This window comes from Camelus dromedarius, chromosome 9 (assembly GCF_036321535.1).
Source record: "Camelus dromedarius isolate mCamDro1 chromosome 9, mCamDro1.pat, whole genome shotgun sequence".
In the NCBI taxonomy this organism is placed as follows: domain Eukaryota; kingdom Metazoa; phylum Chordata; class Mammalia; order Artiodactyla; family Camelidae; genus Camelus; species Camelus dromedarius.
In genome coordinates, this window is record NC_087444.1 from 55,801,667 (window position 1) to 55,824,988 (window position 23,322).

Sequence of the window (23,322 nt, forward strand, 5' to 3'; positions counted from 1 at the left end):
CTGGATTCTCAGTCTGTTTCCTAGTGCCGGTTTGAAGTTCCTGCAGTTTTCACCATAAAACCGAACTAGAGCTAGTACATCGCCGTGTATAAATTTGGAGTGGAGTTTGCAACAGAAAAGATAGTTTTGTTCCCAACAAGCTAGTTGAAGGACGGCTTTCACACACACAGATCTCTCAGAAGAGAGCATGTGGAGAGACGTTCGTTCATCTAGCACACAGGGAAAGGGTTGCAGGAAAAACTTTTACTCTGGATTCTCAGTGTGTTTCCTAGTGCCGGTTTGAAATTCCTGCAGTTTTCACTGTAAAACCGAATTGGAGCTTGTACCTCCCCATATATAAGTTTGGAGTGGAGATTGCAACTGAAAAGTTTGTTTTGTTCCCAACAAGCTAGGTTAAGTACGGCTTTTACACACACTTATCCCTCACAACTTAGCATGTGGAAAGACGTTCGTTCATCTAGCACTAAGGGAACAGATTGCAGGAGAAAATTTTACTCTGGTTTCTCAGTCTGTTTCCTAGTGCCGGTTTGAAGATCCTGCAGTTTTCACTGTAAAACCGAGTTGGAGCTAGTACATCCCCATATATAGGTATGGACTGTAGATTGCAACTGAAAAGAAACTTTGTGTTCCCTACAACCTAGGTGAAGTACGGCTTTCACACACACATATCTCTCACAACTGAGCATGTGGAGAGACGTACGTTCATATAGCACAAAGGGAACGTGTTGCAGGAGAAACTTTTCCTCTGGGTTCTCAGTCTGTTTCCTAGTGCCGGTTTGAAGTTCCTTCATTTTTTCACTGTAAAACCGAGTTGGAACTGGTACCTCCCCATATATATGTATGGAGTGCTGTTTGCAACTGAAAAGATACTTTCTTTTCCCAACAATCTAGGTGAAGGTCCGCTTTCAAAGACACTTATCCCTCACAAATGAACTTGTGGAGAGACGTTCGTTCATCTAGCACAAATGGACGGGTTGCAGGAGAAAATTTTTACTCTGGTTCCTCAGTCTGTTTCCTAGTGCCGGTTTGAAGTTCCTGCACTTTTCACTGTAAAACAGACTTGGAGCTAGTAACTCCCCATATATAAGTATGGAGTGGATTTTGCAACTGAAAAGAAACTTTGTGTTCCCAACAAGCTTGGAGAAGAACGGCTTTCACACACTTATCTCTCACAACTGAGCATGTGGAGAGACGTTCGTTCATCTAGCACAAACTGAACGGGTTGCAGTAGAAACTTTTACTCTGGTTTCTCAGTCTGTTTCCTAGTGCCGGTTTGAAGTTCCTGCAGTTTTCACTGTAAAATATAGTTGGAGCTAGTACCTCCCCATACATATGTATGGAGTGGAATTGGCCACTGAAAAGAAACTTTGTGTTCCCAACAAGCTAGGTGAAGGACTGGTTTCACACACACTTATCTCTCAGAACTGATCATGTGAAGAGACGATCGTTCATCTAGCACAAAGGGAAAGGTTTGCAGGAGAAACTTTTAATATGCTTTCTCAGTCTTTTTCCAAGTGCCGGTTTGAAGTTCCTGCAGTTTTCTCTGTAAAACCGAGTTGGAGCTAGTACTTCCCCATATATATGTATGGAGTGGAGTTTGGAAGTGAAAAGAATCTTTGTGTTCCCAACAAGCTAGGTGAAGGACGGCTTTCACACACACATTCCTCTCAGATCTGTGCATGTGGGGAGACGTTCGTTCATCTAGCACAAGGGGACAGTGTTGCAGGAGAAACATTTACTCTGGTTTCTCAGTCTGTTTCCTAGTGCCGGATTGTAGTTCCTGCATTTTTTACTGTAAAACAGAGATGGAGCTAGTACCTCCCCATATATATGTATGGAGTGGAGTTTGCAACTGAAAAGAAACTTTGTGTTCCCAACAAGCTAGGTGAAGTACAGCTTTCACACAAAATATCTCTCATAACTGAGCATGTGGAGAGACGTTCGTTCAACTAGCACAAAGGGAAAGGTTGCAGGAGATACTTTTACTCTGGTTTCTCAGTATGTTTCCTAGTGCTGGTATGAAGATCCAGCATTTTTCACTGTAAATCAGGATTGGAGCTAGTACCTCCCCAAATATTTGTATGGAATGGAGTTTGCAATAGAAAAGAAACTTTCTGTACCCAACAAGCTAGGTGAAAGACGGCATTAACACACATTTATCTCTCAGAACTGAGCATGTGTAGAGAAGTTCGTTCAGCTAGCCCAAAGAACCGGTTGCAGTAGAAACTTTTACTCTTGTTTCTCAGTCTGTTTCCTAGTGCCGGTTTGAAGTTCCTGCAGTTTTCAATGTAAAACCGAGATGGAGCATGTACCTCGCCATATATATTTGGAGTGGAGTTTGCAAGTGAAAAGAAACTTTGTGTTCCCAACAAGCTAGGTGAAGAACGGCTTTCACACACACTTATCTCCCAAAATTGAGCATGTGGAATGACTTTCGTTCATCTAGCTCAAAGGGAACGGGTTGAAGGAGAAACATTTACTCTGGTTTCACAGTCTGTTTCCTAGTGCTGGTTTGAAGTTTCTGCAGTTTTCCCTGTAAAACCGAGTTGGAGCTAGTACCTTCCCATATATATGTATGGATTGGAGTTTGCAACTGAAAAGAAACTTTGTTTTCCCAAATAGCTAGGTGAAGGACGGCTTTCACACACACTTATCTCTCACAACTGAGCATGTGGAGAGACGTTCGTTCATCTAGCACAAAGGGAACTGTTTGCAGGTTAAACTATTACTCTGGATCTCAGTCTGTTTCCTAGTGCCGGTTTGAAGTTATTGCAGTTTTCACTGTAAAACCGATTTGGAGCTAGTACCTCCCCATATATATGTATGGAGTGGAATTGACAACTGAAAAGAAACTTTGTGTTCCCAACAAGTTAGCTGAAGGACGGCTTTCACACACAAATACCTCTCAGATCTGTGCATGTGGGGAGACGTTCGTTCATCTAGCAAAAAGGGAAAGGGTTGCAGTATAAACATTTACTCTGGATTCTCAGTCTGTTTCCTAGTGCCGGTTTGAAGTTCCTGCAGTTTTCACCATAAAACCGAACTAGAGCTAGTACATCGCCGTGTATAAATTTGGAGTGGAGTTTGCAACAGAAAAGATAGTTTTGTTCCCAACAAGCTAGTTGAAGGACGGCTTTCACACACACAGATCTCTCAGAAGAGAGCATGTGGAGAGACGTTCGTTCATCTAGCACACAGGGAAAGGGTTGCAGGAAAAACTTTTACTCTGGATTCTCAGTGTGTTTCCTAGTGCCGGTTTGAAATTCCTGCAGTTTTCACTGTAAAACCGAATTGGAGCTTGTACCTCCCCATATATAAGTTTGGAGTGGAGATTGCAACTGAAAAGTTTGTTTTGTTCCCAACAAGCTAGGTGAAGTACGGCTTTTACACACACTTATCCCTCACAACTTAGCATGTGGAAAGACGTTCGTTCATCTAGCACTAAGGGAACAGATTGCAGGAGAAAATTTTACTCTGGTTTCTCAGTCTGTTTCCTAGTGCCGGTTTGAAGATCCTGCAGGTTGCACTGTAAAACCGAGTTGGAGCTAGTACATCCCCATATATATTTATGGACTGTAGATTGCAACTGAAAAGAAACTTTGTGTTCCCTACAACCTAGTTGAAGTACGGCTTTCACACACACATATCTCTCACAACTGAGCATGTGGAGAGACGTACGTTCATTTAGCACAAAGGGAACGAGTTGCAGGAGAAACTTTTTCTCTGGGTACTCAGTCTGTTTCCTAGTGCCGTTTTGAAGTTCCTGCAGTTTTCACTGTAAAAGCGAGTTGGAGCTATTACCTACCCGTATATATGTATGAATTGGGGTTTGCAACTTAAAAGAAACTTTGTGTTCCCAACAAGCTATGTGAAGGACGGCATTCACACACTTATCTCTCACAACTGAGCATGTGGAGAGAAGTTCGTTCATCTAGCACAAAGGAACGGGTTGCAGAAGAAACTTTTACTCTGGTTTCTCAGTCTGTTTCCTAGTGCCGGTTTGAAGTTCCTGCAGTTTTCACTGTAAAACAGACTTGGAGCTAGTAACTCCCCATATATAAGTATGGAGTGGATTTTGCAACTGAAAAGAAACTTTGTGTTCCCATCAAGCTTGGAGAAGAACGGCTTTCACACACTTATCTCTCACAACTGAGCATGAGGAGAGAAGTTCGTTCATCTAGCACAAACTGAACGGGTTGCAGGAGAAATTTTACTCTGGTTTCTCAGTCTGTTTCCTAGTGCCGGTTTGAAGTTCCTGCAGTTTTCACTGTAAAACATAGTTGGAACTAGTACCTCCCCATATATATGTATGGAGTGGAGTTTGCAACTGAAAAGTAACTTTGTGTTCTCAGCTAGCTCGGTGAAGGACGGCTTTCAAACACAATTATGTCTCAGAACTGAGCATGTGAAGAGACGTTCGTTCATCTAACACAAAGGGAACTGGTTGCAGGGAAACTTTTACTCTGGTTTCTCAGTCTGTTTCCTAGTGCTGGTTTGAAGTTCCTGCAGTTTTCACCATAAAACCGAACTGGAGCTAGTACATCGCCATGTATATATTTGGAGTGGAGTTTGCAACAGAAAAGATAGTTTTGTTCCCAACAAGCTAGTTGAAGGACGGCTTTCACATACACAGATCTCTCAGAAGAGAGCATGTGGAGAGACGTTCGTTCATCTAGCACACAGGGAAAGGGTTGCAGGAGAAACTTTTACTCTGGATTCTCAGTGTGTTTCCTAGTGCCGGTTTGAAATTCCTGCAGTTTTCACTGTAAAACCGAATTGGAGCTTGTACCTCCCCATATATAAGTTTTGAGTGGAGATTGCAACTGAAATGTTAGTTTTGTTCCCAACAAGCTAGGTGAAGTACGGCTTTAAACACACTTATCCCTCACAACTTAGCATGTGGAAAGATGTTCGTTCATCTAGCACTAAGGGAACAGATTGCAGGAGAAAATTTTACTCTGGTTTCTCAGTCTGTTTCCTAGTGCCGGTTTGAAGATCCTGCAGGTTGCACTGTAAAACCGAGTTGGAGCTAGTACATCCCCATATATAGGTATGGACTGTAGATTGCAACTGAAAAGAAACTTTGTGTTCCCTACAACCTAGTTGAAGTACGGCTTTCACACACACATATCTCTCACAACTGAGCATGTGGAGAGACGTACGTTCATCTAGCACAAAGGGAACGAGTTGCAGGAGAAACTTTTTCTCTGGGTTCTCAGTCTGTTTCCTAGTGCCGTTTTGAAGTTCCTGCAGTTTTCACTGTAAAAGCGAGTTGGAGCTATTACCTACCCTTATATATGTATGAATTGGGGTTTGCAACTTAAAAGAAACTTTGTGTTCCCAACAAGCTATGTGAAGGACGGCTTTCACACACTTATCTCTCACAACTGAGCATGTGGAGTGAAGTTCGTTCATCTAGCACAAAGGAACGGGTTGCAGGAGAAACTTTTACTCTGGTTTCTCAGTCTGTTTCCTAATGCCGGTTTGAAGTTCCTGCAGTTTTCACTGTAAAACAGACTTGGAGCTAGTAACTCCCCATATATGAGTATGGAGTGGATTTTGCAACTGAAAAGAAGCTTTGTGTTCCCATCAAGCTTGGAGAAGAACGGCTTTCACACACTTATCTCTCAAAACTGAGCATGTGGAGAGACGTTCGTTCATCTAGCACAAACTGAACGGGTTGCAGGAGAAATTTTACTCTGGTTTCTCAGTCTGTTTCCTAGTGCCGGTTTGAAGTTCCTGCAGTTTTCACCATAAAACCGAACTGGAGCTAGTACATCGCCATGTATAAATTTGGAGTGGAGTTTGCAACACAAAAGATAGTTTTGTTCCCAACAAGCTAGTTGAAGTACGGCTTTCACATACACAGATCTCTCAGAAGAGAGCATGTGGAGAGACGTTCGTTCATCTAGCACACAGGGAAAGGGTTGCAGGAGAAACTTTTACTCTGGATTCTCAGTCTGTTTCCTAGTGCCGGTTTGAAATTCCTGCAGTTTTCACTGTAAAACCGAATTGGAGCTAGTACCTCCTCATATATAATTTTGGAGTGGAGTATGCAACTGAAAAGTTAGACTTGTTCCCAACAAGCTAGTTGAAGGACGGCTTTTACACACACTTATCCCTCATAATTTAGCATGTGGAAAGACGTTCGTTCATCAAGCACTAAGGGAACAGATTGCAGGAGAAAATTTTACTCTGGTTTCTCAGTCTGTTTCCTAGTACCGGTTTGAAGATCCTGCAGTTTTCACTGTAAAACCGAGTTGGAGCTAGTACATCCCCATATATAGGTATGGACTGTAGATTGCAACTGAAAAGAAACTTTGTGTTCCCTACAACCTAGGTGAAGTACGGCTTTCACACACACATATCTCTCACAACTGAGCATGTGGAGAGACGTACGTTCATATAGCACAAAGGGAACGTGTTGCAGGAGAAACTTTTCCTCTGGGTTCTCAGTCTGTTTCCTAGTGCCGGTTTGAAGTTCCTTCATTTTTTCACTGTAAAACCGAGTTGGAACTGGTACCTCCCCATATATATGTATGGAGTGCTGTTTGCAACTGAAAAGAAACTTTCTTTTCCCAACAATCTAGGTGAAGGACCGCTTTCAAAGACACTTATCCCTCACAAATGAACTTGTGGAGAGACGTTCGTTCATCTAGCACAAATGGACGGGTTGCAGGAGAAAATTTTTACTCTGGTTCCTCAGTCTGTTTCCTAGTGCCGGTTTGAAGTTCCTGCACTTTTCACTGTAAAACAGACTTGGAGCTAGTAACTCCCCATATATAAGTATGGAGTGGATTTTGCAACTGAAAAGAAACTTTGTGTTCCCAACAAGCTTGGAGAAGAACGGCTTTCACACACTTATCTCTCACAACTGAGCATTTGGAGAGACGTTCGTTCATCTAGCACAAACTGAACGGGTTGCAGTAGAAACTTTTACTCTGGTTTCTCAGTCTGTTTCCTAGTGCCGGTTTGAAGTTCCTGCAGTTTTCACTGTAAAATATAGTTGGAGCTAGTACCTCCCCATACATATGTATGGAGTGGAATTGGCCACTGAAAAGAAACTTTGTGTTCCCAACAAGCTAGGTGAAGGACTGGTTTCACACACACTTATCTCTCAGAACTGATCATGTGAAGAGACGATCGTTCATCTAGCACAAAGGGAAAGGTTTGCAGGAGAAACTTTTAATATGCTTTCTCAGTCTTTTTCCAAGTGCCGGTTTGAAGTTCCTGCAGTTTTCTCTGTAAAACCGAGTTGGAGCTAGTACTTCCCCATATATATGTATGGAGTGGAGTTTGGAAGTGAAAAGAATCTTTGTGTTCCCAACAAGCTAGGTGAAGGACGGCTTTCACACACACATTCCTCTCAGATCTGTGCATGTGGGGAGACGTTCGTTCATCTAGCACAAGGGGACAGTGTTGCAGGAGAAACATTTACTCTGGTTTCTCAGTCTGTTTCCTAGTGCCGGATTGTAGTTCCTGCATTTTTTACTGTAAAACAGAGATGGAGCTAGTACCTCCCCATATATATGTATGGAGTGGAGTTTGCAACTGAAAAGAAACTTTGTGTTCCCAACAAGCTAGGTGAAGTACAGCTTTCACACAAAATATCTCTCATAACTGAGCATGTGGAGAGACGTTCGTTCAACTAGCACAAAGGGAAAGGTTGCAGGAGATACTTTTACTCTGGTTTCTCAGTATGTTTCCTAGTGCTGGTATGAAGATCCAGCATTTTTCACTGTAAATCCGGATTGGAGCTAGTACCTCCCCAAATATTTGTATGGAATGGAGTTTGCAACAGAAAAGAAACTTTCTGTACCCAACAAGCTAGGTGAAAGACGGCATTCACACACATTTATCTCTCAGAACTGAGCATGTGTAGAGAAGTTCGTTCAGCTAGCCCAAAGAACCGGTTGCAGTAGAAACTTTTACTCTTGTTTCTCAGTCTGTTTCCTAGTGCCGGTTTGAAGTTCCTGCAGTTTTCAATGTAAAACCGAGATGGAGCATGTACCTCACCATATATATTTGGAGTGGAGTTTGCAAGTGAAAAGAAACTTTGTGTTCCCAACAAGCTAGGTGAAGAACGGCTTTCACACACACTTATCTCCCAAAATTGAGCATGTGGAATGACTTTCGTTCATCTAGCTCAAAGGGAACGGGTTGAAGGAGAACATTAACTCTGGTTTCACAGTCTGTTTCCTAGTGCTGGTTTGAAGTTTCTGCAGTTTTCCCTGTAAAACCGAGTTGGAGCTAGTACCTTCCCATATATATGTATGGAGTGGAATTGGCAACTGAAAAGAAACTTTGTGTTCCCAACAAGTTAGCTAAAGGACGGCTTTCACACACACATACCTCTCAGATCTGTGCATGTGGGGAGACGTTCGTTCATCTAGCAAAAAGGGAAAGGGTTGCAGTATAAACATTTACTCTGGATTCTCAGTCTGTTTACTAGTGCCGGTTTGAAGTTCCTGCAGTTTTCACTTTAAAGCAGTTGGAGATAATAACTACCCATATATTTGTACGGAATGGATTTTGCAACTGAAAAGAAACTTTGTGTTCCCAACAAGCTATGTGAAGGACGGCATTCACACACACTTATCTCTCAGAACTGAGCATTTGGAGATACGTTCGTTCATCTAGCACAAAGGGAACGGTGCAGGAGAAATTTTTACTCTAGTTTCTCAGTCCGTTTCCTAGTGCCGGTTTGAAGTTCCTGCAGTTTTCACTATAAAAACGAGTTAGAGATTGTACCACCCGATATATATGTATGGAGTGAGTTTGCAACTGAAAAGAAAATTATTGTTCCCAACAAGCTAGTTGCATGACGGCTTTCACACACACTTATATCTCAGAACTGAGCATCTGGAGGGACGTTCGTTCATCTAGCACAAATGTAACGGGTTGCAGGAGAAACTTTTACTCTCGTTTCTCAGTCTGATTCCTAGTGCCCGTTTGAAGTTTCTGCACATTTCACTGTAAAGCAGAGTTGGAGCTAGTAACACCCCATATATATTTATGGAGTGGAGTTTGAAACTGAAAAGAAAATTTGTGTTCCCAACAAGCTAGGTGAAGTACGGCATTCACACACACTTATCTCTCAGAACTGAGCATGTGGAGAGACGTTCGTTCATCTAGCACAAAGGGAACGTTTCGCAGGTGAAACTTTTACACTGGTTTCTCAGTCTGTTTCCTAGTGCCGGTTTGAAATTCCGGCAGTTTTCACTGTATATACGAGTTGGAGCTTGTACCTCTCCATATATATATGGAGTGGAGTTTGCAACTGAAAAGAAACTTTGTGTTCCCAACAAGCTAGGTGAAGGACGGCTCTCCCACACAATAACTCTCACAACTAAGCATGAGCAGAGGCGTTCGTTTATCTAGCACTAATGGAAAGGGCTGCAGAAGAAAATTTTTCTCTGGGTTCTCAGTCTGTTTCCTAGTGCCGTTTTGAAGTTCCTGCAGTTTTCACTGTAAAAGCGAGTTGGAGCTATTACCTACCCGTATATATGTATGAATTGTTGTTTGCAACTTAAAAGAAACTTTGTGTTCCCAACAAGCTATGTGAAGGACGGCTTTCACACACTTATCTCTCACAACTGAGCATGTGGAGAGAAGTTCGTTCATCTAGCACAAAGGAACGGGTTGCAGGAGAAACTTTTCCTCTGGTTTCTCAGTCTGTTTCCTAGTGCCGGTTTGAAGTTCCTGCAGTTTTCACTGTAAAACAGACTTGGAGCTAGTAACTCCCCATATATAAGTATGGAGTGGATTTTGCAACTGAAAAGAAACTTTGTGTTCCCATCAAGCTTGGAGAAGAACGGCTTTCACACACTTATCTCTCACAACTGAGCATGTGGAGAGACGTTCGTTCATCTAGCACAAACTGAACGGGTTGCAGGAGAAACTTTTACTCTGGTTTCTCAGTCTGTTTCCTAGTGCCGGTTTGAAATTCCTGCACTTTTCACTGTAAAACCGAATTGGAGCTAGTACCTCCTCATATATAATTTTGGAGTGGAGTATGCAACTGAAAAGTTAGACTTGTTCCCAACAAGCTAGTTGAAGGACGGCTTTTACACACACTTATCCCTCATAATTTAGCATGTGGAAAGACGTTCGTTCATCAAGCACTAAGGGAACAGATTGCAGGAGAAAATTTTACTCTGGTTTCTCAGTCTGTTTCCTAGTACCGGTTTGAAGATCCTGCAGTTTTCACTGTAAAACCGAGTTGGAGCTAGTACATCCCCATATATAGGTATGGACTGTAGATTGCAACTGAAAAGAAACTTTGTGTTCCCTACAACCTAGGTGAAGTACGGCTTTCACACACACATATCTCTCACAACTGAGCATGTGGAGAGACGTACGTTCATATAGCACAAAGCGAACGTGTTGCAGGAGAAACTTTTCCTCTGGGTTCTCAGTCTGTTTCCTAGTGCCGGTTTGAAGTTCCTTCATTTTTTCACTGTAAAACCGAGTTGGAACTGGTACCTCCCCATATATATGTATGGAGTGCTGTTTGCAACTGAAAAGATACTTTCTTTTCCCAACAATCTAGGTGAAGGTCCGCTTTCAAAGACACTTATCCCTCACAAATGAACTTGTGGAGAGACGTTCGTTCATCTAGCACAAATGGACGGGTTGCAGGAGAAAATTTTTACTCTGGTTCCTCAGTCTGTTTCCTAGTGCCGGTTTGAAGTTCCTGCACTTTTCACTGTAAAACAGACTTGGAGCTAGTAACTCCCCATATATAAGTATGGAGTGGATTTTGCAACTGAAAAGAAACTTTGTGTTCCCAACAAGCTTGGAGAAGAACGGCTTTCACACACTTATCTCTCACAACTGAGCATGTGGAGAGACGTTCGTTCATCTAGCACAAACTGAACGGGTTGCAGTAGAAACTTTTACTCTGGTTTCTCAGTCTGTTTCCTAGTGCCGGTTTGAAGTTCCTGCAGTTTTCACTGTAAAATATAGTTGGAGCTAGTACCTCCCCATACATATGTATGGAGTGGAATTGGCCACTGAAAAGAAACTTTGTGTTCCCAACAAGCTAGGTGAAGGACTGGTTTCACACACACTTATCTCTCAGAACTGATCATGTGAAGAGACGATCGTTCATCTAGCACAAAGGGAAAGGTTTGCAGGAGAAACTTTTAATATGCTTTCTCAGTCTTTTTCCAAGTGCCGGTTTGAAGTTCCTGCAGTTTTCTCTGTAAAACCGAGTTGGAGCTAGTACTTCCCCATATATATGTATGGAGTGGAGTTTGGAAGTGAAAAGAATCTTTGTGTTCCCAACAAGCTAGGTGAAGGACGGCTTTCACACACACATTCCTCTCAGATCTGTGCATGTGGGGAGACGTTCGTTCATCTAGCACAAGGGGACAGTGTTGCAGGAGAAACATTTACTCTGGTTTCTCAGTCTGTTTCCTAGTGCCGGATTGTAGTTCCTGCATTTTTTACTGTAAAACAGAGATGGAGCTAGTACCTCCCCATATATATGTATGGAGTGGAGTTTGCAACTGAAAAGAAACTTTGTGTTCCCAACAAGCTAGGTGAAGTACAGCTTTCACACAAAATATCTCTCATAACTGAGCATGTGGAGAGACGTTCGTTCAACTAGCACAAAGGGAAAGGTTGCAGGAGATACTTTTACTCTGGTTTCTCAGTATGTTTCCTAGTGCTGGTATGAAGATCCAGCATTTTTCACTGTAAATCAGGATTGGAGCTAGTACCTCCCCAAATATTTGTATGGAATGGAGTTTGCAATAGAAAAGAAACTTTCTGTACCCAACAAGCTAGGTGAAAGACGGCATTAACACACATTTATCTCTCAGAACTGAGCATGTGTAGAGAAGTTCGTTCAGCTAGCCCAAAGAACCGGTTGCAGTAGAAACTTTTACTCTTGTTTCTCAGTCTGTTTCCTAGTGCCGGTTTGAAGTTCCTGCAGTTTTCAATGTAAAACCGAGATGGAGCATGTACCTCGCCATATATATTTGGAGTGGAGTTTGCAAGTGAAAAGAAACTTTGTGTTCCCAACAAGCTAGGTGAAGAACGGCTTTCACACACACTTATCTCCCAAAATTGAGCATGTGGAATGACTTTCGTTCATCTAGCTCAAAGGGAACGGGTTGAAGGAGAAACATTTACTCTGGTTTCACAGTCTGTTTCCTAGTGCTGGTTTGAAGTTTCTGCAGTTTTCCCTGTAAAACCGAGTTGGAGCTAGTACCTTCCCATATATATGTATGGATTGGAGTTTGCAACTGAAAAGAAACTTTGTTTTCCCAAATAGCTAGGTGAAGGACGGCTTTCACACACACTTATCTCTCACAACTGAGCATGTGGAGAGACGTTCGTTCATCTAGCACAAAGGGAACTGTTTGCAGGTTAAACTATTACTCTGGATCTCAGTCTGTTTCCTAGTGCCGGTTTGAAGTTATTGCAGTTTTCACTGTAAAACCGATTTGGAGCTAGTACCTCCCCATATATATGTATGGAGTGGAATTGACAACTGAAAAGAAACTTTGTGTTCCCAACAAGTTAGCTGAAGGACGGCTTTCACACACAAATACCTCTCAGATCTGTGCATGTGGGGAGACGTTCGTTCATCTAGCAAAAAGGGAAAGGGTTGCAGTATAAACATTTACTCTGGATTCTCAGTCTGTTTACTAGTGCCGGTTTGAAGTTCCTGCAGTTTTCACTGTAAAGCAGTTGGAGCTAATAACTACCCATATATATGTACGGAATGGATTTTGCAACTGAAAAGAAACTTTGTGTTCCCAACAAGCTATGTGAAGGACGGCTTTCACACACACTTATCTCTCAGAACTGAGCATTTGGAGATACGTTCGTTCATCTAGCACAAAGGGAACGGTGCAGGAGAAATTTTTACTCTAGTTTCTCAGTCCGTTTCCTAGTGCCGGTTTGAAGTTCCTGCAGTTTTCACTATAAAAACGAGTTAGAGATTGTACCACCCGATATATATGTATGGAGTGAGTTTGCAACTGAAAAGAAAATTATTGTTCCCAACAAGCTAGTTGCATGACGGCTTTCACACACACTTATATCTCAGAACTGAGCATCTGGAGGGACGTTCGTTCATCTAGCACAAATGTAACGGGTTGCAGGAGAAACTTTTTCTCTCGTTTCTCAGTCTGTTTCCTAGTGCCCGTTTGAAGTTTCTGCACATTTCACTGTAAAGCAGAGTTGGAGCTAGTAACACCCCATATATATTTATGGAGTGGAGTTTGAAACTGAAAAGAAACTTTGTGTTCCCAACAAGCTAGGTGAAGTACGGCATTCACACACACTTATCTCTCAGAACTGAGCATGTGGAGAGACGTTCGTTCATCTAGCACAAAGGGAACGTTTTGCAGGTGAAACTTTTACACTGGTTTCTCAGTCTGTTTCCTAGTGCCGGTTTGAAATTCCGGCAGTTTTCACTGTATATACGAGTTGGAGCTTGTACCTCTCCATATATATATGGAGTGGAGTTTGCAACTGAAAAGAAACTTTGTGTTCCCAACAAGCTAGGTGAAGGACGGCTCTCCCACACAATAACTCTCACAACTAAGCATGAGGAGAGGCGGTCGTTTATCTAGCACTAATGGAAAGGGCTGCAGAAGAAAATTTTTCTCTGGGTTCTCAGTCTGTTTCCTAGTGCCGTTTTGAAGTTCCTGCAGTTTTCACTGTAAAAGCGAGTTGGAGCTATTACCTACCCGTATATATGTATGAATTGGGGTTTGCAACTTAAAAGAAACTTTGTGTTCCCAACAAGCTATGTGAAGGACGGCTTTCACACACTTATCTCTCACAACTGAGCATGTGGAGAGAAGTTCGTTCATCTAGCACAAAGGAACGGGTTGCAGGAGAAACTTTTACTCTGGTTTCTCAGTCTGTTTCCTAGTGCCGGTTTGAAGTTCCTGCAGTTTTCACTGTAAAACAGACTTGGAGCTAGTAACTCCCCATATATAAGTATGGAGTGGATTTTGCAACTGAAAAGAAACATTGTGTTCCCATCAAGCTTGGAGAAGAACGGCTTTCACACACTTATCTCTCACAACTGAGCATGTGGAGAGAAGTTCGTTCATCTAGCACAAACTGAACGAGTTGCAGGAGAAACTTTTACTCTGGATTCTCAGTCTGTTTCCTAGTGCCGGTTTGAAATTCCTGCAGTTTTCACTGTAAAACCGAATTGGAGGTAGTACCTCCTCATATATAATTTTGGAGTGGAGTATGCAACTGAAAAGTTAGACTTGTTCCCAACAAGCTAGTTGAAGGACGGCTTTTACACACACTTATCCGTCACAATTTAGCATGTGGAAAGACGTTCGTTCATCAAGCACTAAGGGAACAGATTGCAGGAGAAAATTTTACTCTGGTTTCTCAGTCTGTTTCCTAGTACCGGTTTGAAGATCCTGCAGTTTTCACTGTAAAACCGAGTTGGAGCTAGTACATCCCCATATATAGGTATGGACTGTAGATTGCAACTGAAAATAAACTTTGTGTTCCCTACAACCTATGTGAAGTACGGCTTTCACACACACATATCTCTCACAAATGAGCATGTGGAGAGACGTACGTTCATATAGCACAAAGGGAACGTGTTGCAGGAGAAACTTTTCCTCTGGGTTCTCAGTCTGTTTCCTAGTGCCGGTTTGAAGTTCCTTCATTTTTTCACTGTAAAACCGAGTTGGAACTGGTACCTCCCCATATATATGTATGGAGTGCTGTTTGCAACTGAAAAGAAACTTTCTTTTCCCAACAATCTAGGTGAAGGTCCGCTTTCAAAGACACTTATCCCTCACAAATGAACTTGTGGAGAGACGTTCGTTCATCTAGCACAAATGGACGGGTTGCAGGAGAAAATTTTTACTCTGGTTCCTCAGTCTGTTTCCTAGTGCCGGTTTGAAGTTCCTGCACTTTTCACTGTAAAACAGACTTGGAGCTAGTAACTCCCCATATATAAGTATGGAGTGGATTTTGCAACTGAAAAGAAACTTTGTGTTCCCAACAAGCTTGGAGAAGAACGGCTTTCACACACTTATCTCTCACAACTGAGCATGTGGAGAGACGTTCGTTCATCTAGCACAAACTGAACGGGTTGCAGTAGAAACTTTTACTCTGGTTTCTCAGTCTGTTTCCTAGTGCCGGTTTGAAGTTCCTGCAGTTTTCACTGTAAAATATAGTTGGAGCTAGTACCTCCCCATACATATGTATGGAGTGGAATTGGCCACTGAAAAGAAACTTTGTGTTCCCAACAAGCTAGGTGAAGGACTGGTTTCACACACACTTATCTCTCAGAACTGATCATGTGAAGAGACGATCGTTCATCTAGCACAAAGGGAAAGGTTTGCAGGAGAAACTTTTAATATGCTTTCTCAGTCTTTTTCCAAGTGCCGGTTTGAAGTTCCTGCAGTTTTCTCTGTAAAACCGAGTTGGAGCTAGTACTTCCCCATATATATGTATGGAGTGGAGTTTGGAAGTGAAAAGAATCTTTGTGTTCCCAACAAGCTAGGTGAAGGACGGCTTTCACACACACATTCCTCTCAGATCTGTGCATGTGGGGAGACGTTCGTTCATCTAGCACAAGGGGACAGTGTTGCAGGAGAAACATTTACTCTGGTTTCTCAGTCTGTTTCCTAGTGCCGGATTGTAGTTCCTGCATTTTTTACTGTAAAACAGAGATGGAGCTAGTACCTCCCCATATATATGTATGGAGTGGAGTTTGCAACTGAAAAGAAACTTTGTGTTCCCATCAAGCTAGGTGAAGTACAGCTTTCACACAAAATATCTCTCATAACTGAGCATGTGGAGAGACGTTCGTTCAACTAGCACAAAGGGAAAGGTTGCAGGAGATACTTTTACTCTGGTTTCTCAGTATGTTTCCTAGTGCTGGTATGAAGATCCAGCATTTTTCACTGTAAATCCGGATTGGAGCTAGTACCTCCCCAAATATTTGTATGGAATGGAGTTTGCAACAGAAAAGAAACTTTCTGTACCCAACAAGCTAGGTGAAATACGGCATTCACACACATTTATCTCTCAGAACTGAGCATGTGTAGAGAAGTTCGTTCAGCTAGCCCAAAGAACCGGTTGCAGTAGAAACTTTTACTCTTGTTTCTCAGTCTGTTTCCTAGTGCCGGTTTGAAGTTCCTGCAGTTTTCAATGTAAAACCGAGATGGAGCATGTACCTCGCCATATATATTTGGAGTGGAGTTTGCAAGTGAAAAGAAACTTTGTGTTCCCAACAAGCTAGGTGAAGAACGGCTTTCACACACACTTATCTCCCAAAATTGAGCATGTGGAATGACTTTCGTTCATCTAGCTCAAAGGGAACGGGTTGAAGGAGAACATTTACTCTGGTTTCACAGTCTGTTTCCTAGTGCTGGTTTGAAGTTTCTGCAGTTTTCCCTGTAAAACCGAGTTGGAGCTAGTACCTTCCCATATATATGTATGGATTGGAGTTTGCAACTGAAAAGAAACTTTGTTTTCCCAAATAGCTAGGTGAAGGACGGCTTTCACACACACTTATCTCTCACAACTGAGCATGTGGAGAGACGTTCGTTCATCTAGCACAAAGGGAACTGTTTGCAGGTTAAACTATTACTCTGGATCTCAGTCTGTTTCCTAGTGCCGGTTTGAAGTTATTGCAGTTTTCACTGTAAAACCGATTTGGAGCTAGTACCTCCCCATATATATGTATGGAGTGGAATTGGCAACTGAAAAGAAACTTTGTGTTCCCAACAAGTTAGCTGAAGGACGGCTTTCACACACACATACCTCTCAGATCTGTGCATGTGGGGAGACGTTCGTTCATCTAGCAAAAAGGGAAAGGGTTGCAGTATAAACATTTACTCTGGATTCTCAGTCTGTTTACTAGTGCCGGTTTGAAGTTCCTGCAGTTTTCACTGTAAAGCAGTTGGAGCTAATAACTACCCATATATATGTACGGAATGGATTTTGCAACTGAAAAGAAACTTTGTGTTCCCAACAAGCTATGTGAAGGACGGCTTTCACACACACTTATCTCTCAGAACTGAGCATTTGGAGATACGTTCGTTCATCTAGCACAAAGGGAACGGTGCAGGAGAAATTTTTACTCTAGTTTCTCAGTCCGTTTCCTAGTGCCGGTTTGAAGTTCCTGCAGTTTTCACTATAAAAACGAGTTAGAGATTGTACCACCCGATATATATGTATGGAGTGAGTTTGCAACTGAAAAGAAAATTATTGTTCCCAACAAGCTAGTTGCATGACGGCTTTCACACACACTTATATCTCAGAACTGAGCATCTGGAGGGACGTTCGTTCATCTAGCACAAATGTAACGGGTTGCAGGAGAAACTTTTACTCTCGTTTCTCAGTCTGATTCCTAGTGCCCGTTTGAAGTTTCTGCACATTTCACTGTAAAGCAGAGTTGGAGCTAGTAACTCCCCATATATATTTATGGAGTGGAGTTTGAAACTGAAAGGAAATTTGTGTTCCCAACAAGCTAGGTGAAGTACGGCATTCACACACACTTATCTCTCAGAACTGAGCATGTGGAGAGACGTTCGTTCATCTAGCACAAAGGGAACGTTTTGCAGGTGAAACTTTTACACTGGTTTCTCAGTCTGTTTCCTAGTGCCGGTTTGAAATTCCGGCAGTTTTCACTGTATATACGAGTTGGAGCTTGTACCTCTCCATATATATATGGAGTGGAGTTTGCAACTGAAAAGAAACTTTGTGTTCCCAACAAGCTAGGTGAAGGACGGCTTTCACACACACTTACCTTTCAGAACTGAGCATGTGGAGAGACTTTCGTTCATCTAGCACAAATGGAACGGGTTGCAGGGGAAACTTTTACTCTGGTTTTTCTGTCTGTTTGCTAGTGCCGGTTTGATGCTCCTGCAGTTTTCACTGTAAAACCGTGTTGGTGCTAGTACCTCCCCATATATATGTATGGAGTTTAGTTTGCAACTGAAAAGAAACTTTGTTTTCCCAACTAGCTATTTGAAGGACGGTTTCACACACACATATGTCTCACAACTGAGCAAGTGGACAGACGTCCGTTCATCTAGCACAAAGGGAACGGTTTGCAGGAGAAAATTTTACTCTGGTTTCTCAGTTTGTTACCTTCTGCCTGTTTGAAATTCCTGCAGTTTTCACTTTAAAACAGAGTTGGAACTAGTATCTCCCATTATATATGTATGGAGTGGAGTTTGCATCTGAAAAAAACTTTGTGTTCCCAAAAAGCTAGTTGAAGGAAGGCTTTCACACACACTTACCTCTCAGAACTGTTTATGTGGAGAGACGTTCTTTCATCTAGCACAAATAGAAAGGGTTGCAGGAGAAACATTTACTCTGGTTTCGCATTCTGTTTCCTAGTGCCGGATTGTAGTTCCTGCATTTTTCACTGTAAAACGGTGTTGGAGCTTGTACCTCTCCATATAGATATATGTAGTGGAGTTTGCTACCTGAAAGAAACTTTGTGTTCCCAACAAGTTAGGTGAAGTACGGCTTTCACACACACTTATCCTCACAACTGAGCATTTTGAGAGACGTTCGTTCATCTAGCACAAAGGGAACGTATTGCAGGAGAAAACATTTCTTTCGTTTCTCAGTCTCTTTCCTAGTGTCGGTTTGAAGTTCCTGCAGTTTTCATTGTAAAAGCGACTTGGAACTTGTACCTCCCCATATATATGTATGGATTGGAGTTTGCAACTGAAAAGAAACTTTGTTTTCCCAACTAGCTATGTGAAGGACTTTTTTCACACACACTTATCTCTCACAACTTAGCATGTGGAGAGACGTTTGTTCATCTAGCACAAAGGGAGCGGGTTGCAGGAGGAACTTTTACTCTGGATTCTCAGTCTGTTTCCTTTTGCCGGCTTGAAATTCCTGCAGTTTTCACTGTAAAAAATATTTGGAGCTAGTACCTACCCTTATATATGTATGGAGTGGAGTTTGCATCTGAAAAGAAACTATGTGTTCCCAAAAAGCTAGGTGAATTACGGCTTTCACAATCACTTATCTCTCAGAACTGAGTATGTGGAGAGACATTCGTTCACTTAGCAAAAAGGAACGGGTTGCTGGAGAAACTTTTACTCTGTTTTCCCAGTCTTATTCCTAGTGCCGTTTTGAAGTTCCTAAATGTTTCACTGTAAAATCGAGTTTGAGCTAGTAAATCCTCATATATATTTATGGACTGGAATTTGTAACTGAAAAGAATCTTAGTGTTCCCAAAAAGCTAGGTGAAGTATAGCTTTCACACACACTTATCTCTCAGAACTGAGCATGTCGAGAGACGTTCGTTCATCTAGCACAAAGGGAACGGGTTGCAGGAGATACTGTTACTCTGGTTTCTCAGTGTGTTTCCAAGTGCCGGTTTGAAGTTCCTGCAGTTTTCAATGTAAAACAGAGATGGAGCAGGTACCTCGCCATATATATTTGGAGTGGAGTTTGCAAGTGAAAAGAAACTTTGTGTTCCCAACAAGCTAGTTGAAGAACGGCTTGCACACACACTTATCTCCCAAAATTGAGCATGTGGAGTGACTTTCGTTCATCTAGCACAAAGGGAACGGGTTGCAGGAGAAACATTTACTCTGGTATCACAGTCTGTTTACTAGTGCTGGTTTGAAGTTCCTGCAGTTTTCACTATAAAATCGATTTGGAGCTTGCACTTCCCCATATATATGTATGGAGTGGAGTTTGCAACTGAAAACAAACTTTCTGATCCCAACAAGATAGGTCAAGGACGGCTTTCACAAACACTTATCTCTCCCCACTGAGCATGTGGAGAGACGTTCATTCATCTAGCACAAATGGAACGGGTTGCAGGACAAATTTTTTGTCTGCTTTCTCAGTCTGTTTCATAGTGCCGGTTTTATGTTCCTGCAGTTTTCACTGTTAAACCGAGTTGGAGCTTGTACCTCCCCATATAGATATATGGAATGGAGTTTGCAACTGAAAAGAAACTTTGTGTTCCCAACAAGTTATGCGAAGGATGGCTTTCACACACACTTAACTCTCCCAAATGAGCATGTGGAGAGACGTCCGTTCATGTACAACAAAGGGAACGGTTTGCAGGAGAAACATTTACTCTGGATTTTCGGTCTGTTTCCTAGGACCGGTTTGAAGATTCTGCAGTTTTCATTGTAAAAGCGAGTTGGAACTTGTACCTCCCTATATAAATGTATAGATTGGAGTTTGCAACTGAAAAGAAACTTTGTTTTCCCAACTAGCTAGGTGAAGTAAGATTTTCACACTCACTTATTTCTCACAAATGAGCATGTGGAGGGACGTTTGTTCATCTAGCACAAAGGAAGCGGGTTGCAGGAGAAACTTTTACTCTGGATTCTCAGTCTGTTTCCTAGTGCCTGTTTGAAGTTCCTGCAGTTTTCATTATAAAACAGAATTGGAACTACTACCTCCCCATATATATGTAAGGAGTGGTGTTTGCAACTGAAAAGAAACTTTGTGTTCCCTACAACCTAGTTGAAGTACGGCTTTCACACACACATATCTCTCACAACTGAGCATGTGGAGAGACGTACGTTCATTTAGCACAAAGGGAACGAGTTGCAGGAGAAACTTTTTCTCTGGGTTCTCAGTCTGTTTCCTAGTGCCGTTTTGAAGTTCCTGCAGTTTTCACTGTAAAAGCGAGTTGGAGCTATTACCTACCCGTATATATGTATGAATTGGGGTTTGCAACTTAAAAGAAACTTTGTGTTCCCAACAAGCTATGTGAAGAACGGCTTTCACACACTTAGCTCTCACAACTGAGCATGTGGAGAGAAGTTCGTTCATCTAGCACAAAGGAACGGGTTGCAGGAGAAACTTTTACTCTGGTTTCTCAGTCTGTTTCCTAGTGCCGGTTTGATATTCCTGCATTTTTTCACTGTAAAACAGAGTTGGAGCTGGTACCTCCCCATATATATGTATGGAGTGGGTTTTGCAACTGAAAATAAACTTTCTTTTCCCAACAATCTAGGTGAAGGACCGCTTTCACAGACACTTATCTCTCAGAAATGAACTTGTGGAGAGACGTTCGTTCATCTAGCACAAATGGACGGGTTACAGGAGAAAATTTTTACTCTGGTTTCTCAGTCTGTTTCCTACTGCCGGTTTGAAGTTCCTGCAGTTTTCACTGTAAAACAGACTTGGAGCTAGTAACTCCCCATATATAAGTATGGAGTGGATTTTGCAACTGAAAAGAAACTTTGTGTTCCCATCAAGCTTGGAGAAGAACGGCTTTCACACACTTATCTCTCACAACTGAGCATGTGGAGAGACGTTCGTTCATCTAGCACAAACTGAACGGGTTGCAGGTGAAATTTTACTCTGGTTTCTCAGTCTGTTTCCTAGTGCCGGTTTGAAGTTCCTGCAGTTTTCACTGTAAAACATAGTTGGAACTAGTACCTCACCATATATATGTATGGAGTGGAGTTTGCAACTGAAAAGTAACTTTGTGTTCTCAGCTAGCTAGGTGAAGGACGGCTTTCAAACACATTTATGTCTCAGAACTGAGCATGTGGAGAGACGTTCGTTCATCTAGCACAAAGGGAACTGGTTGCAGGGAAACTTTTACTCTGGTTTCTCAGTCTGTTTCCTAGTGCCGGTTTGAAGTTCCTGCAGTTTTCACCATAAAACCGAACTGGAGCTAGTACATCGCCATGTATAAATTTGGAGTGGATTTTGCAACAGAAAAGATAGTTTTGTTCCCAACAAGCTAGTTGAAGGACGGCTTTCACACACAAATTTCTCTCAGAAGTGAGCATGTGGAGATAACGTTCGTTCATCTAGCACACAGGGAACTGGTTGCAGGAGAAACTTTTACTCTGGATTCTCAGTCTGTTTCCTAGTGCCGGTTTCAAATTCCTGCAGTATTCACTGTAAAACCGAATTGGAGCTAGTACCTCCTCATATATAATTTTGGAGTGGAGAATGCAACTGAAAATTTAGTCTTATTCCCAACAAGCTAGGTGAAGGACGGCTTTACACACACTTATCCCTCACAATTTAGCATGTGGAAAGACGTTCGTTCATCAAGCACTAAGGGGACAGATTGCAGGAGAAAATTTTACTCTGGTTTCTCAGTCTGTTTCCTAGTACCGGTTTGAAGATCCTGCAGTTTTCACTGTAAAACCTAGTTGGAGCTAGTACATCCCAATATATAGGTATGGACTGTAGATTGCAACTGAAAAGAAACTTTGTGTTCCCTACAACCTAGGTGAAGTACGGCTTTCACACACACATATCTCTCACAACTGAGCATGTGGAGAGACGTACGTTCATATAGCACAAAGGGAACGTGTTGCAGGAGAAACTTTTCCTCTGGGTTCTCAATCTGTTTCCTAGTGCCGGTTTGAAGTTCCTTCATTTTTTCAGTGTAAAACCGAGTTGGAACTGGTACCTCCCCATATATATGTATGGAGTGCTGTTTGCAACTGAAAAGAAACTTTCTTTTCCCAACAATCTAGGTGAAGGACCGCTTTCACAGACACTTATCCCTCACAAATGAACTTGTGGAGAGACGTTCGTTCATCTAGCACAAATGGACGGGTTGCAGCAGAAAATTTTTACTCTGGTTCCTCAGTCTGTTTCCTAGTGCCGGTTTGAAGTTCCTGCACTTTTCACTGTAAAACAGACTTGGAGCTAGTAACTCCCCATATATAAGTATGGAGTGGATTTTGCAACTGAAAAGAAACTTTGTGTTCCCAACAAGCTTGGAGAAGAACGGCTTTCACACATTTATCTCTCACAACTGAGCATGTGGAGAGACGTTCGTTCATCTAGCACAAACTGAACGGGTTGCAGTAGAAACTTTTACTCTGGTTTCTCAGTCTGTTTCCTAGTGCCGGTTTGAAGTTCCTGCAGTTTTCACTGTAAAATATAGTTGGAGCTAGTACCTCCCCATATATATGTATGGAGTGGAATAGGCCACTGAAAAGAAACTTTGTGTTCCCAACAAGCTAGGTGAAGGACTGGTTTCACACACACTTATCTCTCAGAACTGATCATGTGAAGAGACGATCGTTCATCTAGCACAAAGGGAAAGGTTTGCAGGAGAAACTTTTAATATGCTTTCTCAGTCTTTTTCCAAGTGCCGGTTTGAAGTTCCTGCAGTGTTCTCTGTAAAACCGAGTTGGAGCTAGTACTTCCCCATATATATATATGGAATGGTTTTAGCAACTGAAAAGAAATTTTGATTTTTCCCAACAAGCTAGTTGAAGGACGGCTTTAACACACACATATCTCTCACATCTGAGCATGTGGAGACACGTTCGTTCATCTAGCACAAAGGGAACGGTTTGCAGGTTAAACTATTACTCTGGTTCTCAGTCTGTTTCC